Here is a 24,920-nt window from a genome sequence, read left to right as displayed (position 1 = left end):
TGACCAAGGAGAGAGTGACTTTGATTAACCAATAGATCAAACCTGCACTGCATGGTGGCCCAGACTTGGGGGTATTTTCTAACACTTTACTGAAAATAAACTACATTGAATGAAGATCATGACTTACAACATCACTGTGTTTTACCCTGTATGCATAAGGTCATGAGACATATTCATCTTTCTAAAAAATATTCATCTTTCATATTATATATGATTACCTAGGAAGACGGTCATGAAAGAAAAGATATTTGTCACATATGTTGGTTTCATTTTATTATTTAATTAGCAAGATTCCACTGCTATTCATCAGCAAATAAAATTTACCCATCTACCCACAGTGAGCTGTTTATTGAATACAGCAAGATTGATTTTAGCTTGTTTTGGCAGGTGAAAATGAACACCATGCTTTGTTTATTCCAATGCTTGGTAATATGCAAAGTAACAAAGGAACTAGAACAGATACAGTTCATATATTTCTTAGGAGTCAGAGGTCAAGGATTGGTTCATATTGCCATTTCATTGCCCATAAAATATAATACAGAGAAGTTCAGTGAGACTAGCAGGTGTTATTACTGTAGAACTTATAATATTTGGAAACAATGGTCTTTTTTATAAGTGTGTTTAGCTGTGATTGTTACCTTGTGTAACCAAAGATTGCACAGATATCATTTTAAGTAATAACATGATAAGTAATTTATACTTAACAACAGTAAATGAAAGTGGCATCTGAAGTTCTTCCTTGATCTTTCCTGAAAATACATACCAGGCATATGGTCATGTTGAATTTTTAACTCACAATAATGGAACAGTCTTCTAGAGACTCAAGGCCATTGTTTGGATCTAGGTATCCCTAAAGGACCACATCCTTAATGTATTGCCTTCTCGTTCCATTGCTCTATTTTAATTTGCTAAAGGAGAGCTCTTGAGAAATCCGGCTGCACTTATCTACTGTATAGCATTTTGTGAGAATGAACATCTCTTCAGGGCTTGATAAAAAAGATGAGTACAGTACAATCTAGGTCATACGGCTACAGAAAACATTAGTTAATATAACTACCAGTTTATAGACTTGTACACAAATCTAGTCTCTGTTTCTTAATATATTGTGTAAAACACAGTGGATCTAAGTCAGTATCACAGCTTATCTTTTTTTGTTTTATTTTGTGTGTGTGTGTGTTTTGTTTCTTGTTTTTGTAAAAATCCTAACAGCTTTCAAAAAGAACCAAAGTGAAATGGATTTGTTAAAAAATCCAAAGTGATATGCATTACTTTTCCTTTACTTCAAAATAACAAAGAGCATATTGGCTATCTACTTCTTGGGTATCTTCAAAATGAGCTTTAAAATTCTACCCTAATACATTTCCCTGCAGATATGTAAATTAAGACTCAGCACAGACAGACAAATTGAGCGATAGTCTATAGAAGAATGAGCTTGTGCTCTAAAAAAATGTTAAGGTCATGAAAAACAAACAACATTTTAAAAAGGCTGACACTTCTCTCCAAAAGAGTGGTTGGAATGGAGAGACAGCTATAAGGGATATTTTTAGGATAACTGTCAAAATGTCAGGATGGTCAGTGGGTTGAACAAGAGTATTATATCAATATTAAAATTTACTGATTTGATCACCAAACTGTAGTTGTATAAAAGAATGTCCTTGTCTTAGGAAAAACACAATGAAATATGTAGGATAAAAAACTGAAGTCTGCAACTTCCTGTCAAATTATAGGACAATTAACTCTCAAATAATTTAGAGAGAAAGTGTGCTTGAGAGAGTGTACAGAGTGGGCATAAAATGATTAAATAAATGGGACAAAATGTTAACAACCGGTGAATCTAAGTAAATGGTGTGCATTTTTGTGATATTCTTTCAAACCTCTTGTGAAATGAAAATTTTATTTTTAAAAAAATTGATAAAAAGAAAAATTTATAGCAGTAAAATTTAAACTAGTATTACTCCAAGAATAATCATAATAATTAAGATAATACTTTGTTTTTGCATATTCATTGACCATTAATAAAGCCTCCAAATATGCTAATTTGTTTGACATTATCATTGGAACAAATCTAAGACTACAGATGTCCTTAGTCCCATTTTAAAGATGGAGAAACTTGGAAACAGAACTACTTCAATCCTGTAGTTTGAAAGATTTTGATTTGTAGTCCTTTCTGAAGTAACTACACAACAGACTGTGCAAATTGCCCTCATTTAGGTCATGAAGGCAAGCTTGTGGTTTGTCCTGTGCTCACTAATCAGCTATCAAGCTGGAAGAATTTGGGTGGCTGCAGATCACTAAGCAGCTCTATAATTTAGAATCAATCTTTTAAGCTGTCTTGTCTATTTTCATTGCATGCTATCAGTTTTCATCCCAAAGCTGTGCTTGCTCTTGGCATGATCGATAGTGCAGGTGCACAGTTTTAGGAAAGAAACAATAGGAAACCCTATTGGTTTATGCTGCATTACAAACAGAAAAGGGAAGAAAAAAATCAATGTTAGACAAGTAGAATAGAGAAAATCATTAGGGAAATAAATTTCATTTTCATGTTTTCAAGAATTACATCAAAGAGTACATATTTTACTTGAAAAGGTATAGGTGTTCTTTGGGGAGAGAAAGCAAGAAAGGTGGGGAGGGTCTAGAAATGCATATTTCCATAATTCTTATCTCATGAGAATATAAGGTTTGTCTTCTGAATTGAGAATACTTTTCCTTATTTAAAATTACTTGATGTATCTTGGTTTCTTTGTGTATGAGGGCAAATGTGAGAGAACGAAGTTCTCTATGTTAGCTCTTTTAAAAAATGTTACTACATCCTATAAAGTAGTAGTCTCCAAAGGTAAATGCAATTTAGTGGCTGTACAAGATAATCCACTGAGCTCTGGGTAGAAAAAAAATATATCTAGGTAGGTAGGTAGGTAGATAGATAGATAGACAGACTGTTTTTACATAATATGTTAATATAGTAGTACTGGCATATTATTAATGTAATAGTATGTACTATTTTATTTATTTACATAAATAAATATACCTATGTTGAGGATACTTGGTCAACTATTTTTAAATGAATGGTGTGTTCATAAAAGTAGTCTGGAGACCACAACTTTAGTATTCCTAAATAGTATTGGCTATCAAGGGGAAATAAAGAACACTAAAATTTAACATTATATATGTAAGTCTAAGTGTTATACATATAAAAATTTATTAAACAGAAACTTCAATTAAATAGATTCAGGAGACCAGAAAGAGAAGTTTTCATGCCCAGCAACAGTAGCAGTGCCCAACAGGAAGAAGAAAGAAGTTTCTTCATTCCTGGCAAGGACTCAGTCAATGAAAAGCCCTGGACTCTTTGTTTACTACAGCCCTGCCAACTTCCTTTTCATCTCTATAAAAGACTTCTTCCCTTGTTGTGGGGGGATTTTCATGTGGCTCACCATGGTTGCAGACCCCAAACTACAATTCTCTGTTGATTCCAGATTAAAGCCCCCTTTGCTGGAGAAATATCTAGCAGTCTATTTATTTCAGTTCAACATTGTGGTGGCAGATACAGGGGCCAGAAGGGACTCCCAAAGGCTCCAGCATAGGTGAGTAAACAGGTATGGTACCCACAATTGAGCCCACTGTCCGTGCTGCTTTTCTTGCTGATCCTGGAGTTTGAAGGTATGTCTTTTTCCTGGATCCAAGCTCCTGCCCTCTTTGCAGGTGAAGCTGTCCAGGTTTTACCCGGGGTCTATTTTAAGTTTTTGTATTTCTGGTTAAGTCCTTGTTCTCTATGCGAGTACTAATTTGGCACTTTGGTCTGATTTTGAGATAAGACTGATTCAGTGAAAGCTGGCTGAAAACACATTTAGCCCATTTCTTCAGAAACAGGGGCTGCTTCACTGAAACTGTGCTCATTTTCCAGCCTTCCGTGTATTCCTCTGGAATAGGGTATTCCCTGGAAACTCCCTGAAAAGCCATCAGCCTGGATCCTCCAAGACCAAGCTATTTCCTTAGAATAGGCTGGTATAGCTTATAAGCTGTTTGAACTGAGTTGTTTGAGCTGTCAGCTGTTTGAAAATTGTTCTTTTACTCTAGAGAAAAAATTCCAGGAAGTGAGATCCCAGTTATTTAAATATTTTGAGGGAGCTCCCATTACAGGGATCCTGGCCGATTTTATGTTTAAAGACTATGATCCTTCCTCACGTGCATTTCCAGTTAAATGAGCCAAGCTGATCAAAGGCAATTTAGAATAGCAATGACCATTATGAGGAAATTTTGAAATCACGCATATTCAGTTTTCTTAAAATCAAACTGGACAACAACAGCTTAAAGTTTTTTCCGAATTATGTGGAATACGTATTTCAATTTGTATTGGGTTGGCCAAAGTGTTCGTTTGGTTAATGAATATGTTGTTCAATAAAGTTCTTGGTGAAAATGAAAAATGTCTTTTATTTTTACTTAAAACTGAATGAACTTTTTGGCCAGCCCAATATTTTGAGGCTCTCCAACATTATCAGGAATCTAAAATGACCTCTCATCTAAAAAACATTTTAAGATTAACTGAGTCAAAGCAAGATAAAATGGCTCCCAAAGCCTCAGGGTCCTCCTCCTCAGCTTCTTTGTCTCAGGCTCTCCTTTGGCACCATCCTCTCTCTCTCCCTTGGCTCCTCATGGCCAGACTCTACCTCTGGTTCCACCTTCCTCCTTCCCTTCTACACCTCCTCTATATCCTCAATTTCCCAATACAAATTCGGTCACCAAACCTCCGCTGTTCTCTACCTACTCCCTTTTCCTTTGAAATTGCCAGAACCTGTCTCTTTAAAATTAAGCCTTCTGAGGATCCAGAGGCTAAAACCCTAATTTCTCATTTTCCCTGGACTAAAGCTGAACTGCCAGCCATTGTCAGAGATTTTCCTGGGGCTTCCCTGGTGGCGCAGTGGTTGAGAGTCTGCCTGCCGATGCAGGGGACACGGGTTCGTGCCCCGGTCCGGAAAGATCCCACATGCCGCGGAGCGGCTGGGCCCGTGAGTCATGGCCGCTGAGCCTGCATGTCCGGAGCCTGTGCTCCGCAATGGGAGAGGCCACAACAGTGAGAGGCCCGCGTACCGCAAAAATAAAAAATAAATTTAAAAAGACCCTCATAAATTTGCTGAGGAATTTAATATATTCATTCAAACTTATCAAACTGGTTTCTCTGACTTATATCAGCTAGTTCTATACCTGTTGGTAAAGGCCAGCTCTAACATTGAATGAATATGACGAATTGGGAAAATCCTGAAAGGTCTCTAGAATTACAACTGTTGGGATGAACTGCTAACTCTTGTATAAGCAGGCTCAAGTAAGCACTAGGTGACTTCACTGAGCAAGTCCTAGGGCTTTTCCAAAGCCTGTTGACTGGAACAAAATTCAGGCTTGCTCACCAAAATCTTATTAATCTGTTCATAACTATTACAATCAATTTAAGATTTAAAAATAAAATTCTGGAAGCCACTAGGGGTGGGTAGTGCAGCACCTGGGGCCTGGCAACAGAGGGGGGGCCGTGACCACCCCCAGACCAGAAGGGGCAGGGGAGGGAAGTTCCTGAATGCAGAGGACCCCAACAGGGGCCATCAGAAGACACCACCGGGGCTTCCCTGGTGGCGCAGTGGTTGAGAATCCGCCTGCCGATGCAGGGGACACGGGTTCGTGCCCTGGTCCGGGAAGATCCCACATGCCGCGGAGCAACTAAGCCCGTGAGCCATGGCCGCTGAGCCTGTGCGTCCGGAGCCTGTGCTCCGCAACGGGAGAGGCCACAACAGTGAGAGGCAAAAAGAAGACACCACCGCCATCACTTGTGTTTTCCTCACTGCACTTATCACTATTTAAATTGAAACTCTTCAGTTATTTATTTATGCATTTTTGTTCTAACTCCCATTCCTGGAATCACCCCCAGGACAGCAGGGCCTCTGTCTGTTTGCTCTACACTTCATCCCCAGGGCCTAGACAGACCTTGGTACATGGTAGGTGCCCAGTAAATATTCATGCCTGGTGCATTTAAGCACTCAATAAATATGTGTTGAATCAAAATATAAATAAATTAAAGAAAATTCTGATCCTCCTTCAGGTGTAGATCACAGCAGTGTAGCTTTTAACTCTATGCTTATTAATAGGCTGAACTGAATCTTTCCCTTCAAGTAAAAAGGGCCAGAATGGAATGGGAAACTATGTCCACTCCAGATTTAGTTAATCTGGCAAACCAGCTTTCTTATACTCTAGACAAGTCACCCTCAAGGAAGACCACCAAAATTCTTAAACGTCAACTGTAACAAACAAAGGCACCTAAACAAAACCTAAATCCTCCTAGTTTCTGTCATTATTACAAATAAACAGGACTTTGGAGATATGATTATTACAAATTCAAGCACTGCATTCCTTTGGCCTTCTAACGAGCCTTTCCAATGTTTTCCCAATTCTTAATGACAGAGCTCCGAGGAACTACAGTGACTCTTCCTAATCCTTCCTCTTAATCAGTTTAGAGAAACATTTCTCCAAATTGGGGATGAATCTCTGCCAGTCCTAACTGACGCTGGAGCCATACTCTCAATACCCAACTCCACTACTACAAAACAGCCCCTGCCTCAGAGTACTAAATAGTGCAGGTCAAATAGTGGGGATCTCTGATGAACCTCAAGAGGTGTCTGTCTCTGAACCTATTGCATTTTGTTTAGGCCCTTTGAGAGATAAACACCCTTTTCTCCTTTGTTCCTCTGTCCCATACATGTATTAGGCCAGACTTCTTAGAAAGTATCATGCCAGAATTTCTTTCTCCCAACAGGGGGAAATAATTCTAGAATTTGACAGTAGTCATCAATGTAACCAACCAGATGAATTAAATAATCCTCTGACAACTTTTATTTGTTCCATCTCTCACAGTACTAGAAATGATTCTCAAAACACTGATTATTTGTCCCTATTGAGTCAGTTACCACCTTCCTTATGGGTAAAATCTCCAAATGATGTTGGCAAAATTCACAGTGTACCTCCCATCAAGATTCATATAGACACCTTTAAAATCTCTTCTGATAATTAATTAATATCCTATAAGTAAAGAAGCCCTTCAAGGCATTAAGCCCACAGTAGAAGATTACAAGGCTTAAGGCCTCATAATCCTTTGTACTATCACCTGTAACACTCACATTTTACCAGTGAGAAAACCTAAGGGCTGAGAGTGAAGGTTCGTCTATCACCTCTGAGCAATAAAAAACATTGTTATCCCTGACACCTTGTTGTCCCTAACCCTCATACATTACTAGTTACTAACATCTATTCCCACTAGAAGTAAATTCTTTACTGTAATTGTATTATGCAGCACATTCTTTTGTATTCCAGTTGATGAAGGTAGCCAGTATCTTTTTGCCTTCACTTGGGAAGAAAAACAATTTACCTGGACAGTAATGCTGTAGAGTTTTACTGAGAATCCTTCTAATTTCTTATAAATCCTGAAGGCTGATCTGGATGATATGACTTTCCTTAGAGGGTCTACTTTGGTGCAATATGTGGATGATTTGCTTCTTTGATCTCCTTCTCAAGCCTCCTCACAGGAAGACAGAATCCACTTGCTAAAGCTTTTGGCCTTAAAGGAACATAAGGTCCCCAAAGAAAAATTGCAGTTTTCCCAATCCCAGATTTAATATTTAGGGCACCTGATATCAAAACAAGGGCTATATCTAGATCCAGATAGACTTCGTGTCCTATGTTTCCCAAAACTAAGCACCGATTGTGAGGTTTTCTCAGATTAGTTTGTTACTGCCAAAACTGAATTCCAATTTCTCTTTCATGGCCAAACCTCTGTATGTGTTACTAAATAACCAACAACCAACCCAATTCAATGGGAATTACCAAATGACATAGCCAAGGAGGCGTTAAAGGAAAGTGTGAAGAACCCACCTGCCCCTGGGCATCCTAATTATTAGATTCACTTTTTTTCTTGTTTGTATATGAAAAGGAAGGGAATGCCCTTGGGCTGCTACCCAAAAAACATGGGGACCAACATCAACCCATAGAGTATTATAGCCAACAATGGAATTGTTGGCTATAATATAATATATATTATATATATAATATATATATATTTTTATATATTATATATATATAATATAATTCCTCTGTGGAATGAGGATACCCTCCTTGCCTTAAAGCCATTACAGCCACTGTTTTGTTTGGTTAAGGCCACTGAGAAAATCATTGTGTGATCCCCTTCAATCATTTTTATATCTCACATGGTAGAAGCTCTCCTGAATTCTCATCACATTCAATATTTATCAGCCAGCCATGTCACCTCCTAGTAAGTCCTTCTGTTAACTGCTCCTCATATAACGCTTTTACACTGTAGTAACCTTAATCCTGCTACTCTCCTCCACTGCATTATCAACAAAGTCCCTCAGGACTGTTTAACACTGACAGATCACCTCCTGACTCCTCATGATGATCTACAGGAAATTTCTTTGGGTAATGCTGACTTCTCATGGTTCACTGATCATTCTTATTTAAAAGTTGACAGTGGCAAATATTGTACTGGGTATGCTATTACAACTCCTTTTTATGTTATTGAGGCAGCACCTTTACCTAAGTCTACTGCAGCCCAACAGGCTGAGATATATGCTCTTACATGGCCTTGTACTTTAGCCAAGGGCAAAACTACTAATATTTATACTGATAGTAGGTATGCTTTTGAAGTAGTTCATGATTTGTGAATGTCATGGAAGCAATGTGGCTTCCTTATTTCCAGTAGAAATAACATTTAAAATGGCTTCTATGTTCAGGAATTATTGGATACAATACTTTACCTGCTGCTTTAGCTATTATTAAAATTCCCAGGCATTCTAAACTTGACTCACCAGAAGCTAAGGGAAATCACATTGCTGACATTTCCACAAGGAATGCTGTTGTTAAAGGGACCAACAGCAGCCAAACCTCTGTCATGGCCCAAAGGGATATTTCCCCAAGTGATAGCTTAGAAAAAATGGCTAGAGAAAACTCAGAATTGGACTTAGGAAAGGAAAAATCAAGATTGGAAATTTGACAGTTGTTGGTTTGATAAAAAGAGAAAGCTCTTTTTTTTTTTTTTTTGTGGTATGCGGGCCTCTCACTGTTGTGGCCTCTCCCATTGCGGAGCAGAGGCTCCGGACGTGCAGGCTCAGTGGCCATGGGTCACGGGCCCAGCCACTCTGCGGCATGTGGGATCTTCCCGGACCGGGGCTCGAACCCGTGTCCCCTGCACTGGCAGGCGGATTCTCAATCACTGCGCCACCAGGGAAGCCCCAAAGCTCTGGTTTGAGCCAAATAATAACCTAGTCCTACTGGAGACTATAAAATTCCCACTCCTCACCACTCTACGTTCATTAAACCATTGTTCTCCTGACAACAGAATTCATGAATCAATATTAGTAGGAAAACATTAGCAAGGCCACAAAAAAATGCCTACTTCATTTGTCCCACTTGTCTGAAGTACAACCTCAGGAAGCCTGTTGATACTGCTATCAAATATTTTAAACTGCCTAATGGATCATTAGAGACCTGGGAAATGAATTTCACAGAACTTCCTCTGTCTTATGGATATAAATATGTTTTAGCAATGGTCTGGTATGTTTTCACACTAGAATGAAATAGTCTACTGCCTCTTCTTTGGCAAAAATCTTTTTGGAAAGACCTCCTCTCAAACTTCATAGTGATTAAGGAACCCATTTTACTGACCAGGTGTTTTGACAAGTCCCTGCTGTTTGGTTAGTTTACAACACTTTTACTGATTTAGTAGAATGTACTAACAGCATTAGTAAGACTCAGCTCAATCTGTAGAAACCCTCGAAATACCTTGGGCAAAAGCACTGCCATTGGTCTTTCTAAATCCAAGATTCACCCCTTTTGGAACTCGTAAACTCTCACCCTTTGAGACAGTCACAGAATGCCCAATGTATTTGGATTTTGCTTCTTTTGGCCCACAACTGAAAAAAGGAAATATACTCCAATACTGCAAAGGCCTAATTGCTCTATTAAAAATAACTATGTTTTGATAAAGTGATATTTTCACAGCGAGCTCTTGGGAGATGAAAACCTTAAGCATCACACCATGCAACCTGAAAATTTCATCTACTGGAAAAGCTATCTCCAGAAGAACCCTCTACAACTTTGCTGGACAGTCCCATATCGGGTACTGCTAAGTAACCCTTGTACTGCCAAACTCCAAAGAACAGACTGTTGGATTCACATGATAAACCTAAAGAAACACCAAATCCTGACTGGAACTTCACCTCATCTGGTGACCTGAAAATAAAGATTTCCTGCAATTGAAGCAGATGACATCTGATAAGACAGCTTTCCTAAGATATTGAGACGAGGCCTGTTAGAAGTTTGTCACCAAAACTTTGATAATGATATAATGCTTCAGATGAACTCCAATGTCTATGATGTTAATAACATATAGGACTTTAGATAAAAAGTGCCTAAAAGTTCTCCCTCCTACCCCTCCTCATTACTTGAATGTCATCTTAGTAGGTTTCTAATCTGTTTACTTTCCCTCCAACATGCGACACTACACCCAGGAAAGGTCCTTCCCTGACATCAAGGGACAAAAAGCCACTGAAATCAAAAAACCTGACTTTTGATGAGTAATGCTATCAGATAAAGTTCTCAATCAAACGGGGGAAAATATTAAAAAATTAGCAGCAGCAGCAGCAGCAGCAACCTCAATTATAGAGAGTCAGGAGTCAGGAAAAGGGGAGCTCTCATACCATATGATGACAGCAGAGCCCAACAGGAAGAAGAAAGACTCCTCTCCTTTCCTGGCAAGGACTCAGCCAATGGAAAGCCAGGACTCTTTTTAAATTTTTTTAAATTATACCTCCCAACTTCCTTTTCCTCCCTATAAAAGGGTTCTCCTTCCCTTGCCATGAAGGGACTTGCATGTAGTTCACCATGGTTGCAGACTCTGAAGTGCAATACTCTGTTGATCTTGAACAAACCCATTTTTGCTGGAGAAACATCTGGCAGTCAATTTATTTCAGATCAATATATATGATCAGGTGATGCATTCTTTCACTGAGCAAATATTCACTGATTCATTAGAAGCAGCAACATGTAGTAGCCAAAAGCAGTGTATTCTGGAGTCAGACTACCTGGGTTCAGTTACAGACTCTACCACTTAGAAGCCATGCCATCTTGGAGAAGTTTCTTAACCTCTCTAGACCACAATTTCCTCATTTATAAAATGAGGATGATGACTGAACTTACCTCACAGAGCTGTTGTGATGATTAAAAGGGTAAATATATGTGAAACATTTAAAGATGCTTGGTACATCGTTAGCATTCAGTAGATTTTTATTGTTATTATTCATACAATTAATCTGACAAATATTTACTGAGTATGTAGTATGATCCAGGTACTGTGGTAAGCATGGGATTACGTGGTTGCCACACACAAGGCCCTGTATTAAGTTCTATGAGGAATAGACAGTTCAGAAAATGAGTCTGCCTTAGTATGTATATTAGTTATCTATTGCTGTGTAGCTTAAACAGCAAATCTCTCATTTCTTTTATTTACATGTAGTAAACTATAAAAGCAGTGAATTCTACTAATTAATACTCTCCAGTTCTTTCTCAATAATCAACTGGCAATAATTTTACCACTATGACTATGGTAATAATTCTGGTTCTGTCAGAATTTTACTGTATGGTTCATATTGTCTTGGCTGCTTCTTGCCTCAAGGCCCTTTTAATTAATCAGATATTCTTACTCTTTGCTTATGTAGGAAAGAAAAATTTGCCACCCCAAAATATACCTCTTTGGAATAAGGATTAATTTAGGGTGATTATTTTTAAGAAACAGAAGACTCAGGAAGTTTTTCTTGTTACCTCCCCTTAATTGCCTGAGAAAATTTAGATAAAGGGCTTGTTCCTGAAATAGAACTCTCACCAGAGGTATTTGCAAATCATCAGGGCTAGAAGTGGTGGGGGAAACTTGGCAGGGCTTACAGATCAGGGTCCACTCTGTGTCCCAGTGTCTACGCAGGGCCCAGTGAACATTTGTTTACCAAATATTTGTGTTTCTGTCTCCATGTGAATTGCCTTCCTCCCCTGTCTGAAGTTCTAAACCACTACCGCCAGCATCTTCTTTAGTCTTTAGCTGAAAATGGTATTTAAGGTGAGGATTTTGGCCATTTTATCGATTTACTCAGTTTTCCTGGTCTCCCATGTATACATGCTATTATCAACTGTTTGATTTTCTCCTGGTAATCTGTCTCATATCAATTTAATTCTTAGACAAGCTAGAAGGGCTTATAAAAGAAGAGAAAAAAATTCTTCCTCCTCAGCACCTATGTATTTTGGTAGTAGCTGAGTAATGCAGTCACTTTTTCCTCTCCTGCGTGAGTGCACTGTGGCTGTATTTATGCTTTCTGAGAGCCTGTCTCTGGCGAAGGAATTCTCTCCATGATAATACCAACTGCATTCTTCTTTTTACTATAAATGGCAAATACTCCTATTCTTTGTATTCTCTTAGTTACTATAATGATAATTTTATGTTTTGAATGTGAGTTGGAAAAAAGGCCTTTGTCGGTGTCCTCAACTCTCCTAATGTTACTGAAGACATTGATTTTGTATTCATTTGAGCAGTCGCCCTGGAATGTTATATTAGAAAATTTGAAGAGTACCCTCAATCTGGGAAGATGCTTTGTTTCCTTGATTTATTTAACTGCATCATTATAAATTAGGTTTTGTTTCTTTGGTTCTTCCATTAACAAAAGTGTGAGTGGAGATGTATCCTTCAGCCTTACACTTTGTACAAAAATAAAGTTTTAGGGCTTCCCTGGTGGCGCAGTGGTTGAGAGTCTACCTGCCGATGCAGGGGACACGGGTTCGTGCCCCGGTCCGGAAAGATCCCACATGCCGCGGAGCAGCTGGGCCCGTGAGCCATGGCTGCTGAGCCTGTGCGTCCGGAGCCTGTGCTCTGCAACGGGAGAGGCCACAGCAGTGAGAGGCCCGCGTACCGCAAAAAATAATAATAATAATAAAAATAAAATTTTAAATCATGCATTGCCGATTAATAGGAATTATTCATACTCCCACTGTTAAATCATAGTCCCTACCAATTTGTTTGGACAATGAAACATCATTGCTATCATCAGGTTTATTTTCCATAGGAAATTAAACATAAGCAGGAAATGCAGTGTTCCTTTTTCTCATTATGTAAAAGGAAAAAAAAAAGAGCCTCTCAGGCTTCATCTGGGTCATGCTGAACAGACCATGGCCAAGAACAGAATCTAGTGTCACACCAAGTCACATATCTTCATAACCAGGAGGACATTTTGACTGTGGTCACTGAATGACCATTCACTAATCTGATTAATCTGTCAAGCTCTAAACTCCTATTTCATAATCTTACTTTGGAGTATATTAAGAGAAAATGTTGATGTGTACAAATAGATCACATTAGTATAAGAAGGCCCCCCCAAATCAACTTTTATTCAAAAGCATAAGAAAAAGAAAGCACAAAAAGGAAAAAAGATGTTACTGATAAATGTCACTCAAATTATCTCAATTTGCTAATAAATTTGATTCTTGCTTTATCTACCTTAAAACGTAAATAAATCCTCAATACTAGATTCCTTTTTGAAATCATTCACTTATTTATATTCTGTATTCATCTCTGACTTCATCTGTAAAAGATATGACAGTTTATATCTATAATGCAAATATATGTTATTATCTATTATGTAGATTTATTTACTATAATTTCTTTAGAGAGTTCCTTATGATTATTTATATAATACTAAATGCAAAAAAGATACATAAGCAACTCCTCCATAAAACAGGTTAATATAATCTTCTGAATTAAAAACATACAGTCACTAAACCAGCTTTGGTAATCATTCGCAAAGTAATACAATTCCATATCTATATCATACCTTGTAAATGGATCTTAATAGATATGAACATGTAGCTTCAATATGCCATAGAAAACTTTACTGACCCTATGACAGGTGTGAAACTTTGTGATATTTCATTCTTATAAAAATTTTACTGTGGAAAATGTTAATGTATTAACAGGTAAAAAGAACAGGACAATAAAACTCCAGGCAGCCATAGCCCAGCTTTAAAACCTCACCAGTTTGAGGGCGTTCTGTTTTTCATCTACACCCCACCTAACAGGATTATTTTGAAGTAAATCCCACATATTCTTTTACTTCAGTTTAAATATTTCATGGTATGTATCATTAAATAGAAAGACTTTTTCTATATTATATCTGCAATATTATTATGCCACTATGAAAAATTTAAGATTATCCCTAATATCAATTTGCTTTTTTCTTAACTGTTATTTTGATTCAGTCAGAATCGTGGAGTTCAGTTAGGCCCACACATTGCATTGGGCTGATAGATCATTTGTCTCTTTCATCTTATAGGTAGCCCTCCCTCTCTTAATTCCCTATGATTTATTTTTGAAGAATCTGGTCATTTGTTTTGTAGAGCTTTTCACAGTATGGATCTTGCTGCTTCCATCCTCATGGTATCATTTAAAATACTTGCTTCTGTGCTCCCTGTAACCTGATAGTTAAATCCAGAGTCCTGATTGGGTTAGATTCAGAGTTTTTTACAAGTACACTTCACAGATGTAGAATTCCATCATGAGGCACGTAATGTCTGTTTCTTTCTATTCCTCTTCTCCTCCCACTCTTTCTTATTAATATCCACTGTTGCTTAGTGCCTAGATTCATTATCTCCTTGGGGGATTAAAAAATCGTAATATTTTAATTCTATCATTCTTTCTTCATGTATTAGCTAGAATACTTCTACAAAGAAAAAGTGTTCCTGTGGCACAGTGTTTATAAATAAACACCATTCACTTTAATATATGCACTTGACAAGAATACCATGCATAAACATAAGACTGATTTCTCCCACCATCCCTAACAATGAATTTCATGATAGACACACAAGTCTGCTGGTGATTTTCTCACATAACTTTTTTACATTACTCATATCAACTTTAGTCAGTTTCAACAATATTATTGGTGCTATTTGAACTGTTTTTCAATGAATTGGTCATTTTTTAGTTTAACTCTGTGTCCTTCATCCTACACTCTACCTCTAATCGCTAGAAATAAATCACAATATCAGATATTTGCTACTGATAGAATTTCAAAGGTACACTCAATGCCAACTTATTGACAGTTTTAATACTGTATTTGAAGTACAGATCATTCTTTTACTAACACACAGACCCACAACCCTTTTTGCCCTGATGGGTATTCTATTTCATTTCTGCTTAATGATACTTTTTACCACTCTGTTCATTAGGATAATCATCCTAGAACCACTAAAATGAAACACACTAAATGAAATGCTGCAGGGGACAGATTACCAATATTTCTAATTAAAGATACTGTTGACCAGAAGCTAATTAGAGTAAGCAACATTTTAGGCATGATACAGAAACTATAAAAATATAAATTACTAGGATTAAAGATAGTGTGTTAGTAGAAACTATCAGGCTATATAAGATATGTTTATATTGAATTAAAGATAATATTGGGTTGGATTCGTTTCAGTGGAATTTTATTTTTTTAGTTATCTAATTCCTGGAAAAGACCACACTTGGAAGAGTCAATATTTAGATCCAAGAAGGAATAGACACTGCATCCACAATCCTCACCCCTCTTTTTTTCCCCTTTGCCTCTGTAAGTTAAATAGAGAATTGAAATATTATCTCATTGAAACAAGAAACGTTTAAACCTTCACTTAAATGACTCAAGTGAAGATTTTTTTTTTCCTGCTTGAATGAATCTATTTTGTTTTTGATGGAGATGTCATTGCTAATGTCTAGGGTGAGGGGTAATATAAGCAAATGAATGCTCACCTTTTTACATTTTTCTAGAAAATAAATGAATAAATCTTTCCTATTTTAACTTCAGAAAGTAATTCTAAAATATATTAAGTCTTAGTCTGGAAACCAAAAGTTAACCCTTTGGTAAACAGAAGGATGGAAGAAGGGCAATTCTGACCATAGAGGTCAGGTCAAAGAACAGGCCTTGTTTGTCAGGGGCATACTCTGTGACATCAAACACTAGCTCCAGGGAACAGAAAAAATATTTCCTAGGAAAGACAATAGGAAGAATATGTTTGTCTAAAGCTAAAATCAGAAGTCTTTAACTGAATTCTAACGCAGAATGAAATATTTGAGATACAATAGTAAACTCAGAACTATATAGAAATATTTTCATTTTCAAAATAAGAAAATCAATAAATGCAGAAAACTTTGTTCTAATGAAACCACTATTAAGCTTCATAAAAATCGTAGACACATATTTAAATATGTGATATGTAAGCATCTAGAGAAGCATATATGGACCAAAAAAGCCCAAACTGGTTCAATAAATACAAGGCATGATAAATCTCCCTCTCTCTTTTCTTCATTTATCTCTTTTCTTCTTCAATAATAATAACATTTTTTTAAAAATAATAAAAAGAAGAAGAAAGGAGGAGGAGGAGAGGGAGAAGAAGAGAAAGAAAAAGATTTGTCTGATAGATACATAGAAATTTTTTTAAAATATACTGATTTTATGTACAGTGAATAAGATGCGTAAATATCAGTTAGAACTCATAGAACAAAAGTATATTTAAAGTTGGTGCAATAAAGATTTTCAAAGATTACTATGAATGAAAGAATTATTGGAAGAAAGGTAATATGTTGAATTCTCGAGACAGGTAGCACAGTATTACTAAGGGCAATGTACTAAACCACATGAAACAAATAAGAAGAGATATTAGTGACTGTCTGCATTTAGGTAACCAAAAAATTAATTACCTAAGTATGGGAGAGGGGAATCAAGGTTGGACAATAGTTCAGTTAAAGGGGAAAGAAGGACGGGGCCATAGCAAGAAGCCGGAAGCAGCCGCGGCCCCAGCTCAGGAGACACGGCGGGCGTTAAAGCTCTTTGGCATTATACTTCACTGGGGCTATTGGGCTGACTTGTCTTATGCTGGGATGTGCCTTAGAGGATTACGGTGTTTACTGACCCTTGTTTGTCCTGATATTCCACGTCATCTCTCCCATCCCCTATTTTATTGCCAAACGAGCAACATATGACGCTGATGCAACAAGTAGTGCCTGTCAGGAACTGGCTTATTTTTTCACTACCGGAATTGTTGTTTCTGCCTTTGGATTTCCTGTTATTCTTGCTCGCGTGGCTGTGATCAAATGAGGAGCCTGTGGCCTGGTGCTGGCAGGAGATGCAGTGATTTTCCTTACAATTCAAGGTTGTTTTCTTTGTATTTGGAAGAGGAGATGATTTTAGCTGGGAGCAGTGGTAGCACGTGCTTTATTCTGAAAAATGCATTTAATTTCTTAGAATTCATACTGTATGTATATGTGTGCACATGTGGCCTTTTACTATGAATTTTTTTTTTTTTTTTTTTTTTTTTTTTTTTTTTTTTTTGCGGTACGTGAGCCTCTCACTGTTATGGCCTCTCCCACTGCGGAGCACAGGCTCCGGACGCGCAGGCGCAGCAGCCATGGCCCATGGGCCCAGCCGCTCCGCGGCACGTGGGATCTTCCCGGACCGGGGCACGAACCCCTGTCCCCTGCATCGGCAGGCGGACTCTCAACCACTGCGCCACCAGGGAAGCCCTACTATGAAATTTAATATGCTGGTTTTTTTATACCTTTGTAATCATGTTCACTTTAAGGAGGACTACATGGGGAAAAGGTTAGTTTTATTCCCAGCCAGTAGATCTCTCCATTTACTCAAGTTGAATTATGTTATTTGTTTAGCTGTTCACAGAGTCCTGGTGCTCTCCGAAAATATGTTAACTCAGTCTTGTAGACAGTTGCTCACTCAGTGTGCTGTATCTCCACTTTTTCCCTGGGGATGTGCTTGAGTGGGCACATAGCACTGGGGCTGTCTCAGCTCTTCCCAGGACTTCCAAGATGTATACCTGTAGCCCAGAGAGACAGAGGCAGCTCTCTCTTTATGTTGCACACTCTTGCTTCACCAACTGTGGTCCATAGACCAAGAGCATCAGCATCTCAAAGCGTGGTCCATAGGAGCTTATTACAAATGCAGAGTATGAGGCCCCACCCTCAACCTAATACATTTTGATGAGATCCCAAGTGAATCGCATGCACATTAAAGCCTGAGAAGTGCTGTCTTGAAGGAAGACGCATTGCCTCCCCCTTGGCTGAACCCCTTAGCCTCTCTGGGCATTAGCTGCTTGTAAAAACTGTTTCCCCTGCCCCTCATGTTGAGGCCTACTTCAGACTATCCTTGGTATTTGTGAAATGTCCAAATTTATAGCTTGTATAATTTATAGCCTGTTCCTCAAATTTGTGAAGTGTTCTCAGTAGGGAACAGCTATGGCTTCACATTGTCTGAAAGGCAGTGGCTGCCTTCTCAGTGCTGGGGGGACAAATTCCCCACTGGGAGGCAGGGGAGGGAGGCTGGGATGGAACTGGCCCCTGCTTTAGCAGGATGGGGAAGAATGGATAAGTAGCACTGTTTAATTTCCCTTCATAATCTGACATTTCTCCCCAGCTCCTTCTCTATGCTGCTCCCCACACACCCTCACTAGCCCCTCCAGCCCCCCAAACACACACACTCCCAGCAGTTCTGATTTGCCCTAACTTCTTCATGGCTCACTTCTCCTTCCTATAGAGACATGGAGCCAAGTAAGCAAGCAGAGGGTGAGCTGCTTAATCTTATTTACATGCGATATACTTATTGTCTCTCTCTCTCTCTCTCTCTATATATATATACATATATATATATATATATATATATATATATATATATATATACACACACACAAAACACTTTACACCACTTTTAAATGAGTCATTGAGAATTCATGTCATGCTGGGTCCTGTAATCATAGGTTTTCTAGATCAACTTTTTGTCCAAGACCTATCGAGAAAGGGAAATATGGGAACTAGAACCACATGTAGAATATAAGCAACGATTTTAAAGCATTGTTAATGTGTAATAACTGACATACATTGAAAATACTGAAACCTTGAAGTTTGTAACTCCTTCATATTCTGTAATGATGCTGGGATCAGAAGACAAGAGTAATACCTAAAATGATACTGTGCAAAGCAATATTTTAGCCTTGTGCATGATTTTATGTTTTCAATGTACTATGTATGTATAGAACTGTTAAAGTTGTTATTTCCAATATTTATATTAGAAAAATTATATAGACACTTTATAATTTTAACAAGCATTTTTAATAACACTTGCACTTACTGTATTATAATAAATTTCACTTTTAACAGAAAAGAAAAGTTTAATTTTAAAAGATTTTATGCAGATGTCACCTTGCTTAAAAGGTAACAGAAATATGAAAATTTCTTGGTGTTCTGAAATGTGCGGTTGTGAGCAATAATCTGTCCTGCATTAGAATAATAGCAATAAGTTGTAAGATACCATTTTGGATGTGTAGTTGGCTTGTAATAGATTTTCTTTTCCTAAGATGGAGATACTGTCTAATTTATACTACCTTTTGCAAAACTGCCCTTGTTGCTTATACACATTTAAATAACCAAGGTAGCCTTAACGTGTAGCCTTAAAGCATTGCCTCTTGATTGTTTTTCCAGAATGATATAATGCATATATATATATATATATATTCTATATATATATATATATTCTATAATGCATATAGAATATTTGTAGTTATTCCCTACTAATGGAATGGTTTATCAAAGTGATAGATTATTAGATTTTCTATATGTCTGAAACAGAGGCATTTATTCTGCAGCATCTAAGCATCATTAAAGTAATAAAAGTTAGTAGGGAAAATAAATAAATAAAAGGGAAATAAAATAAGCTCTCTATGGATTATAGCTTCCCTCAGTGTGGAGGTGGTTAACACAAACTGAATTATGGGAGTCTGAACAAGGGTGTTGATGGTTTCTCTTCACTCCTCCAGCTCAACTACTTTCAGGTTATTACCATTGGTATTTTTACATTAATATAAAATAAATTTTTTAAATGATAGGAATGGATTTAGTTGAGAGGAGCTTCATGTTAAGCACTCCAGTTTATTGCAATTAATTAAAAATTAACTTGTTTGGGCTTCCCTGGTGGCGCAGTGGTTGAGAATCCGCCTGCCGTTGCAGGGGACACGGGTTCGTGCCCCGGTCCGGGAAGATCCCACATGCCGCGGAGCGGCTGGGCCCGTGAGCCATGGCCGCTGAGCCTGCGCGTCCGGAGCCCTGTGCTCCGCAATGGGAGAGGCCACAACAGTGAGAGGCCCGCAAAAAAAAAAAAAAAAAAAAAAAAAAAAAATTAACTTGTTTGATTTTGTATTACTTATTTCAGTTGATAATCTCTTAAAGTAGCACATCTACTTATTACACACATAGATTATTATTTTGGGGGGCGGTAGGAGTTTATTAATTTATTTATATTTATTTTTGCTGTGTTGGGTCTTCGTTTCTGTGCGAGGGCTTTCTCTAGTTGTGGCAAGCGGGGGCCACTCTTCATCGTGGTGCCCGGGCCTCTCATTATCGCGGTCTCTCTTGTTGCGGAGCACAAGCTCAGTAGTTGTGGCTCACGGGCCTAGTTGCTCCGCGGCATGTGGGATCCTCCCAGACCAGGGCTCGCACCCGTGTCCCCTGCATAAGCAGGCAGACTCTCAACCACTGCGCCACCAGGGAAGCCCCATACATTATTTTTTATGCATTACAAAAGATAACCTAGTTTTCTTTTGTCAATGATCTCAGAGCAGTTAAAGTTTAACTCAACAAAATCATTACTGTTATAAAAAGGGAAGCATTTGGTCTAATCAGAAGATTTTACAGAAAATATTTCTTTCACAAATTCATCTCTTGATATATGCTGCATAGCAAAACAAAATTAAGTCAACAAACTTATAACTTCCTAGGTACAAAACATTTTGAGAGATACATTATAGTTAAAAAGAACTACTGGAAGTCAATTCTTCATAGGTCTCACACTTCCGTATACCTTGTAAGCAGAAGCACTGACTGCCTTTGCTCTGGGCTATCATTTCAAAAATGTTTTATATAGTAAACAGACATGGAAAACAGAAACAGTATCTTTCTCTCAAGTTTAATGTTCCTCTTGGGTGACACAACGCATTGTGTGTGCTGATGTCACTTGTCCCTCTTCATGTCACCCTGGACAAATTGGAGACTGGGGAAGAGGCAAAGGAAAATGCTGATATTCTGGCTATTGCTATTGTGGTAAGTAATAGAGTTCTTTTTCTCTGACTGAGAAGGCCTGTGTCTTCTGCCAGCAACCATGAAACCGTGGCAGGCTTATTTGTTAGCTGGAAAGTAAGGTAGAATTCCAGACCCTTCACAGCTCTCAGGAACATATAAAACAAAACTGCTGCCTTTAAAAGGGGGTCAATCTACTTAGGGAGAATACTGATGGAATAAATCAGAGCATACATATAAAAAATAATACATTTAATAGCACATAAATTTTGATCCAAAACATATGAACTATTAATTCGAATGTGATCTTCTGAATAAATTAATGTTAAAACTTTTAATTCTAAGATGATTTACTTATAATAGTGATTCCTTAACTCAGTTATATAAATCTTTGGAGAGCTACATATAGTGAAAGGCTACTGTCAAATGTACAGTCTTCTAATTAAAAAAAAAAAACCTCCATATTTTCTGAAACCACCCCCAAGGGAAGATAATATGTACATAATTAACCATAGCTTCTTACAAATACCTCTCCCAGGGCTGCTGGTATTTAAAATTCCACAAATTGAAAGCCATTTTCCATTAAAAAATAATAACCCTAGAAGGCTCTAATAAGAAAGATCAATAATAACAAGTGTTGGCCTGGAGAGATTGGAATCATCGTATAGTGCTGGTGGCAATGTAAAATTGCGCACCCAGTTTGGAAAACAGTTTGAATGTTCTTCAAAAAGTTCAAACATAAAATTGTTTTCATATGATTTAGCAATTCCACTCCTGGTTATACATCCCAGAGAATTCAAAGAATGTATCCACACACAAAAAGACTTGTACATAAATGTTAATATTAGCATTATTCATAATAGCCAAAAAGCAGGAAAAAAAGTCTATCGATTAATGAATGGATAAACCAAATATGGGATGTCCACATAATGGGAAATTATTTGGCAATAAAAAGGAATAAAATACTGACACATGCTACCACATGTAACAATGAAGCTTGAGAATATTATACTAAGTGAAAGAAACCAGTCACAAAAGACAACATATTGTATTGATATTATTCCATTTACACATGCATTATATTGTATTGCACTATTCCATTTATATGAAATGCCCAGAATAGAGAAATCCATAGAATCATAAAGTAAATTAGTAGTTGCAAGGTAGCTTTCCCTGGCCCCTTTCCTAAAAAGTGGGTTAGTCTCTTCCTAAGTGACTCATAGCCTCTATATTTATCTCTATTGTGTATTTTCTACATGGTGCTACAAATGCCTTTAAGCAATTTGAGTACTGAGACTGTTTCATGTTATGCTGCTGAATCTTCAGTATTTAAAACCATTCATTCATTCAATACATAGTTTTGAGTAGCTACTATATGCTAAGTAATAAGGACACAGCATAAACAAATCAAGATTTCTGCTTTGTGGAATTTATATTCTAATAGGATACATAGTAAGTTCTCAATAAGGATTTGTTTAATAGAAGAATGAATGTGAAAACTATTTTTTAAAATTTTAGAATCAACTGACAATCCATAAAAGAATAACTACATTTACAATAAAATGCTAAATGGAAGTGAACATTTTGTGTTTCTGAGTTTATACTTCTCAGGGTCTAACGGATTCAATAATAATTTTGACCAACACATGGATATCAACCCTCTTACAAAATGTATTCCATCACACAGTATTAAAAGCATCATTCTAGATTTAATTAATCCCATTCACAAATAGTGATAAGAATCATTCAAGCCATTAAAATGAAAGTGATAACACAGAGGCAAAATAAAAATCTACTTGGATTATCTGCATAATTAAACTTACATTACCTCTAAAATAACAAAACATGTAGAGGGTGCATTCAGTACTTAGTTATAAAGTAATTTAGTTAGGGACTTAAAAACATCCCATTAAAATTAAATATAGCACTAACCGATTTAATGCAATATGTAAAACCACAATTGTTTCAGCACTTATGGCATAACGATACTTTATCTACAGTGAGTGAAGCCAACATATATACACAATTCATTAAGTGTATTTTGTTAACTTGAAGGTAGTCATGATTAGCCATCTCTTATGTAGTAAAATAAGATTAGCATATTGGAATTATCAATTTTATTTTTCTGTAATCTGCTAAGATTGGGAATTCGATTAAATAAACTATAGGGCTCTTTTAAATCTACAATCTATGATTCTATAAATTCAGTTGAGCTATTCTGACCTATATGTTTTCACATTTTAGAAGTACATATTTTTTTAGGATAGCATTTTTAGCACTTTCTTCTGCAGACCACTATTTGTCCTACAAAAAAATTAAAAACTGGTTTGTAGTGGGGAGAAGGGGAAGTCAAAGAAATTTGGGTAATATTAGATTTAAAAAGTTAAAGTGGTTAATTTATTGAATGATTTCTCAGATCCTTATCATCTGACAGATTCTCAAGTAGGGGAAAAGAGAGTATTCTGTTCAACTATAGGATCCCTTTTTTTTTCCTTTTAAACATACCTATAGACTTTCCACAAAATTCACTTTGGGGCACTTCCCTGGTGGCACAGTGGTTAAGAAACTGCCTGCCAATTCAGGGAACATGGGTTCGATCCCTGTTCCAGGAAGATCCCACATGCCGTGGAGCAACAAAGCCCATGCACCACAACTACTGAGGCTGCGCTCTACAGCCCTCAAGCACAACTACTGAGACCGCATGCCACAACTACTGAAGCCCGCGTGCCTAGAGCCCGTGCTCCACAACAAGAGAAGCCACAGCAGTGAGAAGCCTGTGCATCGCAACGAAGAATAGCCCCTGCTTGCCACAACTAGAGAAAGCCTATGAGCAGAAATGAGGACCCAACGCAGGCAAAAATTAATTAATTAATTTTTTAAAACCCTTCACTTTGGTACACTGCTGATTTATCTCAAAATTTTCTAAGTAGAAAATATTGAACATAAATCTTTTACAATACTTATTCTCTTTAGACTATAATAAATTTAAGCTTCAACAGGTGCGGTTTTATGATTTAGATGAGAGTCGCAAACTTTTCTGTAGAGGCCAGAGAGTAAGTATTTTTGCTGGACATATGGTCTCTGTTATGACTACTCAACTCATTTGTATAATGAAAGTAGGCATAGACGTTAAGTAAATGAATGGGCATAGTTATGTTAGAATAAAACTTATTTTCAAAAACAAGAAGTGGGCCATAGTTTGCCAATCTCTGTTTTAAACAGTGGAAATTGATTCCAAAATAAAAGTTTAAATCTGTTGTAAGAAATTACATTAAGCTACCTGTTGACATCTAAGAATAAATTAATTATGGTTCTATTTAATTCAGATTTCTGGCCTTAAAATATCCTTTTAAATCAATCAATCTTAATATTATGTGTTTTGCTCAAAAAGTGATACTTTCTTATAAACATAGGTCATTGTGTTGTTGGACTATTGGTCTTTTCTGAATTCAGTAAAGAACAGGAGAACAGATGGCGACGTTTTATATTAAATGTTAATATATTCCAACTTTGATGTACACTAGGTTTAAGAGTTCCCATTATGTTCCCAAAACATATTAAAAAAAAAAAAAAAAGATTCCTGTCTACAAATGTTTATTTCACAAGCAAGAGAATTTCTGCCTTAGACCACCTGGCATGTGTGTACTCTTCAAATCCTTCACTTCTTAAAGATGTATGAAATAATGTCATATTGTTTCATGAACCATTTGAAAAGATTTATTCACGTTTT

The 24,920-nt window shown here is 37.1% G+C and overlaps 1 protein-coding gene and 1 pseudogene across 1 annotated transcript in view; one reads left to right on the top strand and one right to left on the bottom strand.

Moving 5' to 3' along the window:
* The window catches only part of NAALADL2 (N-acetylated alpha-linked acidic dipeptidase like 2), a 1,506,494-nt gene that overhangs the window by 481,082 nt on the left and 1,000,492 nt on the right, over positions 1-24,920 (bottom strand). The gene's annotated exons all lie outside the window — the stretch shown is intronic.
* On the top strand, positions 10,059-17,319 carry LOC131757567 (leptin receptor gene-related protein pseudogene; annotated as a pseudogene).

Source organism: Kogia breviceps, chromosome 5 (genome assembly GCF_026419965.1).
Source record: "Kogia breviceps isolate mKogBre1 chromosome 5, mKogBre1 haplotype 1, whole genome shotgun sequence".
Taxonomy (NCBI): domain Eukaryota; kingdom Metazoa; phylum Chordata; class Mammalia; order Artiodactyla; family Physeteridae; genus Kogia; species Kogia breviceps.
Note: the sequence above shows the minus strand (reverse complement) of the source record. Positions and strands in the feature narration are given on the sequence as shown.